Source organism: Rhinopithecus roxellana, chromosome 11 (genome assembly GCF_007565055.1).
Source record: "Rhinopithecus roxellana isolate Shanxi Qingling chromosome 11, ASM756505v1, whole genome shotgun sequence".
Classification (NCBI taxonomy): domain Eukaryota; kingdom Metazoa; phylum Chordata; class Mammalia; order Primates; family Cercopithecidae; genus Rhinopithecus; species Rhinopithecus roxellana.
The window spans coordinates 71965262-71980521 of record NC_044559.1 but is presented as its reverse complement, the minus strand read 5'-3'; positions in this window follow the sequence as shown (position 1 = coordinate 71980521).

Here is a 15260-nt window from a genome sequence, read left to right as displayed (position 1 = left end):
AGTAGTGTAACTCTGTGAGATGAATTCACACATCAGCAAGAAGTTTCTGGGAAAGCTTCTTTCTAGTTTTCATCTGAGGATATACCTTTCGTCACCGTAAGTTTCATTGCGTTCAGAGGAATCCCATTGCAGATTTCCAGATAACTGTGTTAGCACATTGACACTGAAGTAAAGGTGTAACTCTGTGAGTTGCATTCACACATCGCAATGCAGTTCCTCAGAAGGCTTCTTTCCAGTTTTCGTCTGAGGATATTTCCTTTTTCCACCATAGCCCTCAATGAGCTCCCAAATATCACTTTGCAGAACACAAGACAAACAGAGATAGCAAACTGTTCCAAGAAGGGAAGGGTGGAACTCTGTGTGATGAAGTCACACATCAGGAAAGCAATCTCTCTGAAAGCTTCTCTCTAGTTATTATCTAAGGATATTTCCTTTTCACATGGGCCCCTATGGGCTCCCAAATCTCACATTGCGGATTCCACTAAAAGAGTGTCAGCAAACTGCTTCCTGAGAACTAAGCTGTACATCTGTGAGAGGAATTCACAGATCACAAAGAAGTTTCTCAGAAACCTTCTTTCACGTTTCCACTGCTCTTATTTCCTTTTGTCAGCATAGACCTCAATGTGATCCAAAGAAGTCCTTCTCAGGTTCCTCAAAAACAGTGAAAATGGACTGTTGCAGGAAACATAAGTGTAACTCTGTGAGATGAATTCACACATCACCAAGAAGTTTCTAGGAAAGCTTCTTTCTAGTTTTCAACTGAGGATATTTCCTTTATCACCGTAAGCTTCCTTGCCTTCAGAAGCATCCCTTTGCAGATTTCCCGAACACTGTGTTAGCACACTGAACACTGAAAAGAAAGGTGTAACGCTGTGAGTTGCATCAGACGTTGTAATACAGTTTCTCAGAAGTCTTCTTTCCAGTTTTCATCTGAGGATATTTCCTTTTTTCACCATAGCCCTCAATGAGCTCCCAATTATCACTTTGCAGAACACAAGATAGTAGAGTAAGCAAACTGTTCCAAGAAGGGAAGGGTGGAACTCTGTGTGTTGAAGTCACACATCAGAAAGCAATCTCTCTGAAAGCTTCTCTCTAGTTATTATCTGAGGATATTTCTTTTTTCACCTTGGGCCCCTATGATCTCTCAAATCTCACTTTGCAGATTCCCCAAAATGTGTGTTAGCACACTGCTTCCTGAGAACAAAGGTGTAACTCTGAGACAGGAATTCACAGATCACAAAGAAGTTTCTCAGAAAGCTTCTTTCACGTTTTGAACTGATGATATTTCCTTTATCATCGTAGGCCTCAATGCGATCCAAAGTATTCCTTCTCAGCTACCTCGAAAACAGTGATGATGGATTGTTGCAGGGTACATAAGTGTAACTCTGTAAGATGAATTCACACATATCCAAGAATTTTCTAGGGAAGCTTCTTTCTAGTTTTCATCTGAGGATATTTCCTTTGTCACCGTAAGCTTCATTGCGTTCAGAAGTATCCCATTGCAGATTTCCAGAAAACTGTGTTAGGAGACTGAACACTGAAGAGAAAGGGGTAACTCTGTGAGTTGCATTCTCACATCACAATGCAGTATCTCATAAGGCTTCTTTCCAGTTTTCATCTGAGGATATTTCCTTTTTCACCATAGCTCTCAATGAGCTCCCAAATATCACTTTGCAGAACTCAAGATAACAAAGTTAGCAAACTGATCCAAGAAGGGAACGGTGGAACTCTGTGTGATGAAGTCACACATCAGAAAGCAATTTCTCAGAAAGATTCTCCCTAGTTATTATCTGAGGATATTTCCTTTTTGACCATGGGCCCCTACGGGCTCCCAAATCTCACTTTGCAGATTCCACGATAAGAATGTTTGCAAACTGCTTCCTGAGAACTAAGCTGTAACTCTGTGAGAGGAATTCACAGATCACAAAGAAGTTTCTCAGAAAGCTTCTTTCACGTTTTGAACTGATGATATTTCCTTTATTAGCGTAGGCCTCAATGCGATCCAAAAAGTCCTTCTAAGGTTCTGCAAAAACAATCATAATGGACTGTTGCAGGAAACGTAAGTGTCACTCTGTGAGATGAATTCAAATATCATCAAGCAGTATTTTGAGGAAGCTTCTTTCTACTTTTCATTTGAGAATATTTCCTTTCTCACCGTAAGATTCCTTGCATTCAGAAGTATCCCATTGCAGATTTCCAGAAAACTGTGTTAGCAATCTGAAAACTGAAGAGAAAGGTGTAACTCTGTGAGTTGCATTCACAAATCGAAATGCAGTTTCTCAGAAGGCTTCTCTCCAGTTTTCATCTGAGAATATTTCCTTTTTCACCATAGCCCTCAATGAGCTCCCAATTATCACTTTGCAGAACAGAAGATAACAGATTTAGAAAACTGTTCCAGTAAGGGAAGGGTGGAACTCTGTGTGATATAGTCACACATCAGAAAGCAATCTTTCAGAAGGCTTCTCTCTAGTTATTATGTGAGGATATTACGTTTTTCACCAAGAGCCTCTATGAGCTGCCAAATCTCACTTTGCAGGTTCTAAGAAAAGAATGTTAACAAACTGCTTCCGAGAACTAAGCTGTAACTCTGTGAGAGGAATTCACAGATCACAAAGAAGTTTCTCAGAAAGCTTCTTTCACGTTTTGAACTGACGATATTTCCTTTATTAGCGTAGGCCTCAATGCGATCCAAAAAGTCCTTCTAAGGTTCTGCAAAAACAATCATAATGGACTGTTGCAGGAAACGTAAGTGTCACTCTGTGAGATGAATTCAAATATCATCAAGCAGTATTTTGAGGAAGCTTCTTTCTACTTTTCATTTGAGAATATTTCCTTTCTCACCGTAAGATTCCTTGCATTCAGAAGTATCCCATTGCAGATTTCCAGAAAACTGTGTTAGCAATCTGAAAACTGAAGAGAAAGGTGTAACTCTGTGAGTTGCATTCACAATCGAAATGCAGTTTCTCAGAAGGCTTCTCTCCAGTTTTCATCTGAGAATATTTCCTTTTTCACCATAGCCCTCAATGAGCTCCCAATTATCACTTTGCAGAACAGAAGATAACAGATTTAGAAAACTGTTCCAAGAAGGGAAGGGTGGAACTCTGTGTGATGAAGTCACATATCAGAAAGCAATCTCTCAGAAAGCTTCTCTCTAGTTATTATATGAGGATATATCCATTTTCACCATGGGCAACTATGGGCTCCCAAATCTCACTTTACAGATTCCACAAAACGAGTGTTAGCAATCTTCTTCCTAAGAACTAAGCTGTAACTCTGTGAGAGGAATTCACACATCACAAAGAAGTTTCTCAGAAAGCTTCTTTTAACTTTTGAACTGAAGATATTTCCTTTATAATCGTAGGCCTCAATGCGATCCAAAGAAGTCCTTCTTAGGTTCCTCAAAAACCGTGATAATGGATTGTTGCAGGAAACAAAAGTGTAACTCTGTGCGATGAGTTCACACAACACCTAGAAGTTTCTAGTAAAGCTTCTTTCTGGTTTTCATCTGAGGATATTTCCTTTCTCATCGTAAGCTTCATTGCGTTCAGAAGTATCCCATTGCCGATTTCCAGAAAACTGGGTTAGCACACTGAACACTGAAGAGAAAGGTGTAACTCTGTGAGTTGCATTCACACATCGCAATGCAGTTTCTTTGAAGGCTTCTTTCCAGTTTTCAAATTAGGATATTTCCTTTTTCACCATAGCCCTCAATGAGCTCCCAAATATCACTTTGCAGAACACAAGATAACAGAGTTGGCAAACTGTTCCAAGAAGGGAAGGGTGGAACCCTGTGTGATTAAGTCACACATCAGAAAGAAATCTCTCAGAATGCTTCTCTCTAGTAATTATCTGACGATATTTCCTTTTTCACCATGGGCCCCTATGGGCTCCCAAATCTCACTTCGCAGATTCCACGAAAAGAATACTTGCAAACTGCTTCATGAGAACTAAGCTGTAACTCTGTCAGAGGAATTCAAAGATCACAAAGAAGTTTCCCAGAAAGCCTTTTCACGTTTTGAACTGATGATATTTCCTTTTTCAGCATAGGCCTCAATGCGATCCAAAGTATTCCTTCTCAGGTACCTCAAAAACGGTGATAATGGACTGTTGCAGGAAACATAAGTGTAGCTCTGTGGGATGAATTCACACATCACCAAGAAGTTTCTAAGAAAGCTTCTTTCTTGTTTTCATCTGAGGATATGGATAAATCCTTTGTCACAATAAGCTTCATTGCGTTCAGAAGTATCCCATTGAAGAATTCCAGAAAACTGTGTTAGCACACTGAACACTGAAGAAAAAGGTGTAACACTGTGATTTGCATTCAGACATGTAAATGCAGTTTCTCAAAAGGCTTCTTGCCAGTCTTCATCTAAGGATATTTCCTTTTTCACCATAGCCCTCAATGGGCTCCGAAATATCACTTTGCAGAACACAAGATAACAGAGTTAGCAAACTGTTGCAAGAGGGGAAGGGTGGAACTCTGTGTGATGAAGTCACACATCAGAAAGCAATCTCTCAATAAGCTTCTCTCTAGCTATTATCTGAGGATATTTCCTTATTCACCATGGGCCCCTATGGGCTGCCAAATCTCACTTTGCAGATTCCACGAAAAGAGTGTTTGCAACCTGCTTCCGTAGAACTAAGCTGTAACTCTGTGAGAGGAATTCACAGATCACAATGAAGTTTCTCAGAAAGCTTCTTTCACGTTGTGAACTGATGATATTTCCTTTATCAGCGTAGGCCTCATTGTGATAAAAAGAATTTCTTCTCAGGTTTTCAATAACAGTGATAATGGACTGTTGCAGGAAACATAAGTGTAACTCCGTGAGATGAATTCACGCATCACCAAGAATTTTTAGGAAAGCTTCTTTCTAGTTTTCATCTGAGGATATTTCCATTGTCACCGTAAGCTTCATTGTGTTCAGAAGTATCCCATTGCAGATTTCCAGAAAACTGTGTTAGCACACTGAACACTGAAGAGAAAGCTGTAACTCTGTGAGTTGCCTTCACACATCGCAATGCAGTTTCTCAGAAGGCTTCTTTACAGTTTTCATCTGAGGATATTTCCTTTTTCACCATAGCCCTCATTGAGCTCCCAAATATCACTTTGCAGAACACAAGATAACAGAGTTAGCAAACTGTTCCAAGAAGGGAGGGGTGGAACTCTGTGTGATGAAGTCACAGATCAGAAAGCAATCTCTCAGAAAGCTTCTCTCTAGTTATTATCTGAGGATATGTCCATTTTCACCATGGGCAACTATGGGCTCCTAAATCTCACTTTGCAGATTCCACGGAAAGAGTGTTAGCAAATTTCTTCCCGAGAACTTAGCTGTAACTATGTGAGAGGAATTCACAGATCACAAAGAAGTTTCTCAGAAAGCTTCTTTCACGGTTTGAACTGATGATATTTCCTTTATCAGCGTAGGGCTCAATGCGAACCAAAGTATTCCTTCTCAGGTACCTCAAAAACAGTGATAATGGATTGTTGCAGGAAACATAAGTGTAACTCCTTGAGATGAAATCACACATCACAAAGAAGTTTCTACGAAAGCTTCTTTCTAGTTTTCAACTGAGGATATTTCCTTTGTCACCGTAAGCTTCATTGCGTTCAGAAGTATCCCATTGCACATTTCCAGAAAACTCTGTTAGCACACTGAACACTGAAGAGAAAGGGGAAACTCTGTGTGTTGCATTCACACATCGCAATGCAGTTTCTCAGAAGGCCTCTTTCCAGTTTTCATCTGGGGATATTTTCTTTTTCACCGTAGCCCTAAATGAGCTCCCAAATACCACTTTGTAGAACACAAGATAACAGAGTTAGCAAACTGTTCCAAGAAGGGAAGGGTGGAACTCTGTGTGATGAAGTCACACATCAGAAAGCAATCTCTCAGAAGGCTTCTCTCTAGTTATTATCTGAGGAGATATCCATTTTCACCATGGGCTCCAATGGGCTCCCAAATCTCACTTTTCAGATTCCACGAAAAGAGTGTTAGAAAACTGCTTCCTGAGATCTAAGCTGTAACTCTGTGGGAGGAATTCACAGATCACAAAGAAGTTTCTCAGAGAGTTTCTTTCACGTTTTGGACTGATGATAATTTATTTATCAGAGTAGGGCTCAATGCGATCCAAAGTATTCCTTCTCAGTTACCTCAAAACGAGTGATAATGGACTGTTGCAGGAAACATAAGTGTAACTGTGTGAGATGAATTCACATATGACCAAGAAGTTTCTAGGAAAGCTTCTTTCAAGTTTTCATCTGAGGATATTTCCTTTGTCACTGTAAGCTTCATTGCGTTCAGAAGTATCCCATTGCACATTTCCAGAAAACTGTGTTAGCACACTGAACACTGAAGAGAAAGGGGTAACTCTGTGAGTTGCATTCACACATCGCAATGCAGTTTCTCAGAAGGCTTCTTTCCAGTTTTCGTCTGAGGATATTTCCTTTTTCAGATAGCCTCAATGAGCTCCCAAATATCACTTTGCAGAACACAAGATAACAGAGTTAGCAAACTGTTCCAAGAAGGGAAGGGTGGAACTCTGTGTGATGAAGTCACACATCAGAAAGCAATCTCTCAGAAAGCTTCCCTCTAGTTATTATCTGAGGATATTTCATATTTCACCATGGGCCCCTATGGGCTCCCAAATCTCACTTTGCAGATTCCACGAAAAGAGTGTTAGCAAACTGCTTCCTGAGAACTAAGCTGTAATTCTGTGAGAGGAAATCACAGATCACAAAGAAGTTTCTCAGAAAGCTTCTTTCACGTTTTGAACTGAAGATATTTCCTTTAGCAGCATAGGCCTCAATGCGGTCAAAAGAAGTCCTTCTAAGGTTCCTCAAAAAAAGTGATAATGGACTTTAGCAGGAAACCTAAGTGGAACTCTGTGAGATGAATTCACCCATCACGAAGAAGTTTCTATGAACGCTTACTTTTCCTTTTCAAATGAGGATATTTCCTTTGTCACCATAAGCTTCATTGCGTTCATATGTATCCCATTGCAGATTTCCAGAAAACTGTGTTAGCGCCTTGAACACTGGAGAGAAAGGTGTAACTCTGTGAGTTGCATTCACACATCGCAATGCAGTTTCTCAGAAGGCTTCTTTCCAGTTTTCATCTGAGGATATTTCCTTTTGCACCATAGCACTCAATGAGCGTCAAAACATCTCTTTGCAGAACACAAGATAACAGAGTTAGCAAACTGTTCCAAGAAGGGAAGGGTGGAACTCTGTGTGATGAAGTCACACATCAGAAAGCAATCTCTCAGAAAGCTTCTCTCTAGTTATTATCTGAGAATATTTCCTTTTTCACCATGGGCCCCTATGGCCTCCCAAATCTCACTTTGCAGATTGCACGAAAAGAGTGTTAGCAAACTGCTTCCTGAGAACTAAGCTGTAACTCTGTGAGAGGAATTCAGAGATCACAAAGTAGTTCCTCAGAAAGCTTCTTTCACGTCTTGAACTGATGATATTTCCTTTATCAGCGTAGGCCTCAAAGTGATCCCAGAAGTCTTCTCAGGTTCCTGAAAAACATTGATAATGGACTGTTGGAAGAAAGAGTAGTGTAACTCTGTGAGATGAATTCACACATCAGCAAGAAGTTTCTGGGAAAGCTTCTTTCTAGTTTTCATCTGAGGATATACCTTTCGTCACCGTAAGTTTCATTGCGTTCAGAGGAATCCCATTGCAGATTTCCAGATAACTGTGTTAGCACATTGAACACTGAAGTAAAGGTGTAACTCTGTGAGTTGCATTCACACATCGCAATGCAGTTCCTCAGAAGGCTTCTTTCCAGTTTTCGTCTGAGGATATTTCCTTTTCCACCATAGCCCTCAATGAGCTCCCAAATATCACTTTGCAGAACACAAGACAACAGAGATAGCAAACTGTTCCAAGAAGGGAAGGGTGGAACTCTGTGTGATGAAGTCACACATCAGAAAGCAATCTCTCTGAAAGCTTCTCTCTAGTTATTATCTAAGGATATTTCCTTTTCCACCATGGGCCCCTATGGGCTCCCAAATCTCACATTGCGGATTCCACTAAAAGAGTGTCAGCAAACTGCTTCCTGAGAACTAAGCTGTAACTCTGTGAGAGGAATTCACAGATCACAAAGAAGTTTCTCAGAAACCTTCTTTCACGGTTTCCACTGCTCTTATTTCCTTTTGTCAGCATAGACCTCAATGTGATCCAAAGAAGTCCTTCTCAGGTTCCTCAAAAACAGTGAAAATGGACTGTTGCAGGAAACATAAGTGTAACTCTGTGAGATGAATTCACACATCACCAAGAAGTTTCTAGGAAAGCTTCTTTCTAGTTTTCAACTGAGGATATTTCCTTTATCACCGTAAGCTTCATTGCCTTCAGAAGCATCCCTTTGCAGATTTCCCGAACACTGTGTTAGCACACTGAACACTGAAAAGAAAGGTGTAACGCTGTGAGTTGCATTCAGACGTTGTAATACAGTTTCTCAGAAGTCTTCTTTCCAGTTTTCATCTGAGGATATTTCCTTTTTCACCATAGCCCTCAATGAGCTCCCAATTATCACTTTGCAGAACACAAGATAGTAGAGTAAGCAAACTGTTCCAAGAAGGGAAGGGTGGAACTCTGTGTGTTGAAGTCACACATCAGAAAGCAATCTCTCTGAAAGCTTCTCTCTAGTTATTATCTGAGGATATTTCTTTTTTCACCTTGGGCCCCTATGATCTCTCAAATCTCACTTTGCAGATTCCCCAAAATGTGTGTTAGCACACTGCTTCCTGAGAACAAAGGTGTAACTCTGAGACAGGAATTCACAGATCACAAAGAAGTTTCTCAGAAAGCTTCTTTCACGTTTTGAACTGATGATATTTCCTTTATCATCGTAGGCCTCAATGCGATCCAAAGTATTCCTTCTCAGCTACCTCGAAAACAGTGATGATGGATTGTTGCAGGGTACATAAGTGTAACTCTGTAAGATGAATTCACACATATCCAAGAATTTTCTAGGGAAGCTTCTTTCTAGTTTTCATCTGAGGATATTTCCTTTGTCACCGTAAGCTTCATTGCGTTCAGAAGTATCCCATTGCAGATTTCCAGAAAACTGTGTTAGGAGACTGAACACTGAAGAGAAAGGGGTAACTCTGTGAGTTGCATTCTCACATCACAATGCAGTATCTCATAAGGCTTCTTTCCAGTTTTCATCTGAGGATATTTCCTTTTTCACCATAGCTCTCAATGAGCTCCCAAATATCACTTTGCAGAACTCAAGATAACAAAGTTAGCAAACTGATCCAAGAAGGGAACGGTGGAACTCTGTGTGATGAAGTCACACATCAGAAAGCAATTTCTCAGAAAGATTCTCCCTAGTTATTATCTGAGGATATTTCCTTTTTGACCATGGGCCCCTACGGGCTCCCAAATCTCACTTTGCAGATTCCACGATAAGAATGTTTGCAAACTGCTTCCTGAGAACTAAGCTGTAACTCTGTGAGAGGAATTCACAGATCACAAAGAAGTTTCTCAGAAAGCTTCTTTCACGTTTTGAACTGATGATATTTCCTTTATTAGCGTAGGCCTCAATGCGATCCAAAAAGTCCTTCTAAGGTTCTGCAAAAACAATCATAATGGACTGTTGCAGGAAACGTAAGTGTCACTCTGTGAGATGAATTCAAATATCATCAAGCAGTATTTTGAGGAAGCTTCTTTCTACTTTTCATTTGAGAATATTTCCTTTCTCACCGTAAGATTCCTTGCATTCAGAAGTATCCCATTGCAGATTTCCAGAAAACTGTGTTAGCAATCTGAAAACTGAAGAGAAAGGTGTAACTCTGTGAGTTGCATTCACAAATCGAAATGCAGTTTCTCAGAAGGCTTCTCTCCAGTTTTCATCTGAGAATATTTCCTTTTTCACCATAGCCCTCAATGAGCTCCCAATTATCACTTTGCAGAACAGAAGATAACAGATTTAGAAAACTGTTCCAGTAAGGGAAGGGTGGAACTCTGTGTGATATAGTCACACATCAGAAAGCAATCTTTCAGAAGGCTTCTCTCTAGTTATTATGTGAGGATATTACGTTTTTCACCAAGAGCCTCTATGAGCTGCCAAATATCACTTTGCAGGTTCTAAGAAAAGAATGTTAACAAACTGCTTCCGAGAACTAAGCTGTAACTCTGTGAGAGGAATTCACAGATCACAAAGAAGTTTCTCAGAAAGCTTCTTTCACGTTTTGAACTGACGATATTTCCTTTATTAGCGTAGGCCTCAATGCGATCCAAAAAGTCCTTCTAAGGTTCTGCAAAAACAATCATAATGGACTGTTGCAGGAAACGTAAGTGTCACTCTGTGAGATGAATTCAAATATCATCAAGCAGTATTTTGAGGAAGCTTCTTTCTACTTTTCATTTGAGAATATTTCCTTTCTCACCGTAAGATTCCTTGCATTCAGAAGTATCCCATTGCAGATTTCCAGAAAACTGTGTTAGCAATCTGAAAACTGAAGAGAAAGGTGTAACTCTGTGAGTTGCATTCACAAATCGAAATGCAGTTTCTCAGAAGGCTTCTCTCCAGTTTTCATCTGAGAATATTTCCTTTTTCACCATAGCCCTCAATGAGCTCCCAATTATCACTTTGCAGAACAGAAGATAACAGATTTAGAAAACTGTTCCAAGAAGGGAAGGGTGGAACTCTGTGTGATGAAGTCACATATCAGAAAGCAATCTCTCAGAAAGCTTCTCTCTAGTTATTATATGAGGATATATCCATTTTCACCATGGGCAACTATGGGCTCCCAAATCTCACTTTACAGATTCCACAAAACGAGTGTTAGCAATCTTCTTCCTAAGAACTAAGCTGTAACTCTGTGAGAGGAATTCACACATCACAAAGAAGTTTCTCAGAAAGCTTCTTTTAACTTTTGAACTGAAGATATTTCCTTTATAATCGTAGGCCTCAATGCGATCCAAAGAAGTCCTTCTTAGGTTCCTCAAAAACCGTGATAATGGATTGTTGCAGGAAACAAAAGTGTAACTCTGTGCGATGAGTTCACACAACACCTAGAAGTTTCTAGTAAAGCTTCTTTCTGGTTTTCATCTGAGGATATTTCCTTTCTCATCGTAAGCTTCATTGCGTTCAGAAGTATCCCATTGCCGATTTCCAGAAAACTGGGTTAGCACACTGAACACTGAAGAGAAAGGTGTAACTCTGTGAGTTGCATTCACACATCGCAATGCAGTTTCTTTGAAGGCTTCTTTCCAGTTTTCAAATTAGGATATTTCCTTTTTCACCATAGCCCTCAATGAGCTCCCAAATATCACTTTGCAGAACACAAGATAACAGAGTTGGCAAACTGTTCCAAGAAGGGAAGGGTGGAACCCTGTGTGATTAAGTCACACATCAGAAAGAAATCTCTCAGAATGCTTCTCTCTAGTAATTATCTGACGATATTTCCTTTTTCACCATGGGCCCCTATGGGCTCCCAAATCTCACTTCGCAGATTCCACGAAAAGAATACTTGCAAACTGCTTCATGAGAACTAAGCTGTAACTCTGTCAGAGGAATTCAAAGATCACAAAGAAGTTTCCCAGAAAGCCTTTTCACGTTTTGAACTGATGATATTTCCTTTTTCAGCATAGGCCTCAATGCGATCCAAAGTATTCCTTCTCAGGTACCTCAAAAACGGTGATAATGGACTGTTGCAGGAAACATAAGTGTAGCTCTGTGGGATGAATTCACACATCACCAAGAAGTTTCTAAGAAAGCTTCTTTCTTGTTTTCATCTGAGGATATGGATAAATCCTTTGTCACAATAAGCTTCATTGCGTTCAGAAGTATCCCATTGAAGAATTCCAGAAAACTGTGTTAGCACACTGAACACTGAAGAAAAAGGTGTAACACTGTGATTTGCATTCAGACATGTAAATGCAGTTTCTCAAAAGGCTTCTTGCCAGTCTTCATCTAAGGATATTTCCTTTTTCACCATAGCCCTCAATGGGCTCCGAAATATCACTTTGCAGAACACAAGATAACAGAGTTAGCAAACTGTTGCAAGAGGGGAAGGGTGGAACTCTGTGTGATGAAGTCACACATCAGAAAGCAATCTCTCAATAAGCTTCTCTCTAGCTATTATCTGAGGATATTTCCTTATTCACCATGGGCCCCTATGGGCTCCCAAATCTCACATTGCGGATTCCACTAAAAGAGTGTCAGCAAACTGCTTCCTGAGAACTAAGCTGTAACTCTGTGAGAGGAATTCACAGATCACAAAGAAGTTTCTCAGAAACCTTCTTTCACGGTTTCCACTGCTCTTATTTCCTTTTGTCAGCATAGACCTCAATGTGATCCAAAGAAGTCCTTCTCAGGTTCCTCAAAAACAGTGAAAATGGACTGTTGCAGGAAACATAAGTGTAACTCTGTGAGATGAATTCACACATCACCAAGAAGTTTCTAGGAAAGCTTCTTTCTAGTTTTCAACTGAGGATATTTCCTTTATCACCGTAAGCTTCATTGCCTTCAGAAGCATCCCTTTGCAGATTTCCCGAACACTGTGTTAGCACACTGAACACTGAAAAGAAAGGTGTAACGCTGTGAGTTGCATTCAGACGTTGTAATACAGTTTCTCAGAAGTCTTCTTTCCAGTTTTCATCTGAGGATATTTCCTTTTTCACCATAGCCCTCAATGAGCTCCCAATTATCACTTTGCAGAACACAAGATAGTAGAGTAAGCAAACTGTTCCAAGAAGGGAAGGGTGGAACTCTGTGTGTTGAAGTCACACATCAGAAAGCAATCTCTCTGAAAGCTTCTCTCTAGTTATTATCTGAGGATATTTCTTTTTTCACCTTGGGCCCCTATGATCTCTCAAATCTCACTTTGCAGATTCCCCAAAATGTGTGTTAGCACACTGCTTCCTGAGAACAAAGGTGTAACTCTGAGACAGGAATTCACAGATCACAAAGAAGTTTCTCAGAAAGCTTCTTTCACGTTTTGAACTGATGATATTTCCTTTATCATCGTAGGCCTCAATGCGATCCAAAGTATTCCTTCTCAGCTACCTCGAAAACAGTGATGATGGATTGTTGCAGGGTACATAAGTGTAACTCTGTAAGATGAATTCACACATATCCAAGAATTTTCTAGGGAAGCTTCTTTCTAGTTTTCATCTGAGGATATTTCCTTTGTCACCGTAAGCTTCATTGCGTTCAGAAGTATCCCATTGCAGATTTCCAGAAAACTGTGTTAGGAGACTGAACACTGAAGAGAAAGGGGTAACTCTGTGAGTTGCATTCTCACATCACAATGCAGTATCTCATAAGGCTTCTTTCCAGTTTTCATCTGAGGATATTTCCTTTTTCACCATAGCTCTCAATGAGCTCCCAAATATCACTTTGCAGAACTCAAGATAACAAAGTTAGCAAACTGATCCAAGAAGGGAACGGTGGAACTCTGTGTGATGAAGTCACACATCAGAAAGCAATTTCTCAGAAAGATTCTCCCTAGTTATTATCTGAGGATATTTCCTTTTTGACCATGGGCCCCTATGGGCTCCCAAATCTCACTTTGCAGATTCCACGATAAGAATGTTTGCAAACTGCTTCCTGAGAACTAAGCTGTAACTCTGTGGGAGGAATTCACAGATCACAAAGAAGTTTTCTCAGAGAGTTTCTTTCACGTTTTGGACTGATGATAATTTATTTATCAGAGTAGGGCTCAATGCGATCCAAAGTATTCCTTCTCAGTTACCTCAAACGAGTGATAATGGACTGTTGCAGGAAACATAAGTGTAACTGTGTGAGATGAATTCACATATGACCAAGAAGTTTCTAGGAAAGCTTCTTTCAAGTTTTCATCTGAGGATATTTCCTTTGTCACTGTAAGCTTCATTGCGTTCAGAAGTATCCCATTGCAGCATTTCCAGAAAACTGTGTTAGCAATCTGAACACTGAGAGAAAGGGGTAACTCTGTGAGTTGCATTCACAAATCGCAATGCAGTTTCTCAGAAGGCTTCTTTCCAGTTTTCGTCTGAGGATATTTCCTTTTTCAGCATAGCCCTCAATGAGCTCCCAATATCACTTTGCAGAACACAAGATAACAGAGTTAGCAAACTGTTCCAAGTAAGGGAAGGGTGGAACTCTGTGTGATGAAGTCACACATCAGAAAGCAATCTCTCAGAAGGCTTCTCCTCTAGTTATTATCTGAGGATATTCAGTATTTCACCAATGGCCCCTATGGGCTCCCAAATCTCACTTTGCAGATTCCACGAAAAGAGTGTTAAGCAAACTGCTTCCTGAGAACTAAGCTGTAATTCTGTGAGAGGAAATCACAGATCACAAAGAAGTTTCTCAGAAAGCTTCTTTCACGTTTTGAACTGAAGATATTTCCTTTAGCAGCATAGGCCTCAATGCGGTCCAAAAGAAGTCCTTCTAAGGTTCCTCAAAAAAGTGATAATGGACTTTAGCAGGAAACCTAAGTGGAACTCTGTGAGATGAATTCACCCATCACGAAGAAGTTTCTAGGAACGCTTACTTTTCCTTTTCAAATGAGGATATTTCCTTTGTCACCATAAGCTTCATTGCGTTCATATGTATCCCATTGCAGATTTCCAGAAAACTGTGTTAGCGCCTTGAAAACTGAAGAGAAAGGTGTAACTCTGTGAGTTGCATTCACAAATCGAAATGCAGTTTCTCAGAAGGCTTCTCTCCAGTTTTCATCTGAGAATATTTCCTTTTTCACCATAGCCCTCAATGAGCTCCCAATTATCACTTTGCAGAACAGAAGATAACAGATTTAGAAAACTGTTCCAAGAAGGGAAGGGTGGAACTCTGTGTGATGAAGTCACATATCAGAAAGCAATCTCTCAGAAAGCTTCTCTCTAGTTATTATATGAGGATATATCCATTTTCACCATGGGCAACTATGGGCTCCCAAATCTCACTTTACAGATTCCACAAAACGAGTGTTAGCAATCTTCTTCCTAAGAACTAAGCTGTAACTCTGTGAGAGGAATTCACACATCACAAAGAAGTTTCTCAGAAAGCTTCTTTTAACTTTTGAACTGAAGATATTTCCTTTATAATCGTAGGCCTCAATGCGATCCAAAGAAGTCCTTCTTAGGTTCCTCAAAAACCGTGATAATGGATTGTTGCAGGAAACAAAAGTGTAACTCTGTGCGATGAGTTCACACAACACCTAGAAGTTTCTAGTAAAGCTTCTTTCTGGTTTTCATCTGAGGATATTTCCTTTCTCATCGTAAGCTTCATTGCGTTCAGAAGTATCCCATTGCCGATTTCCAGAAA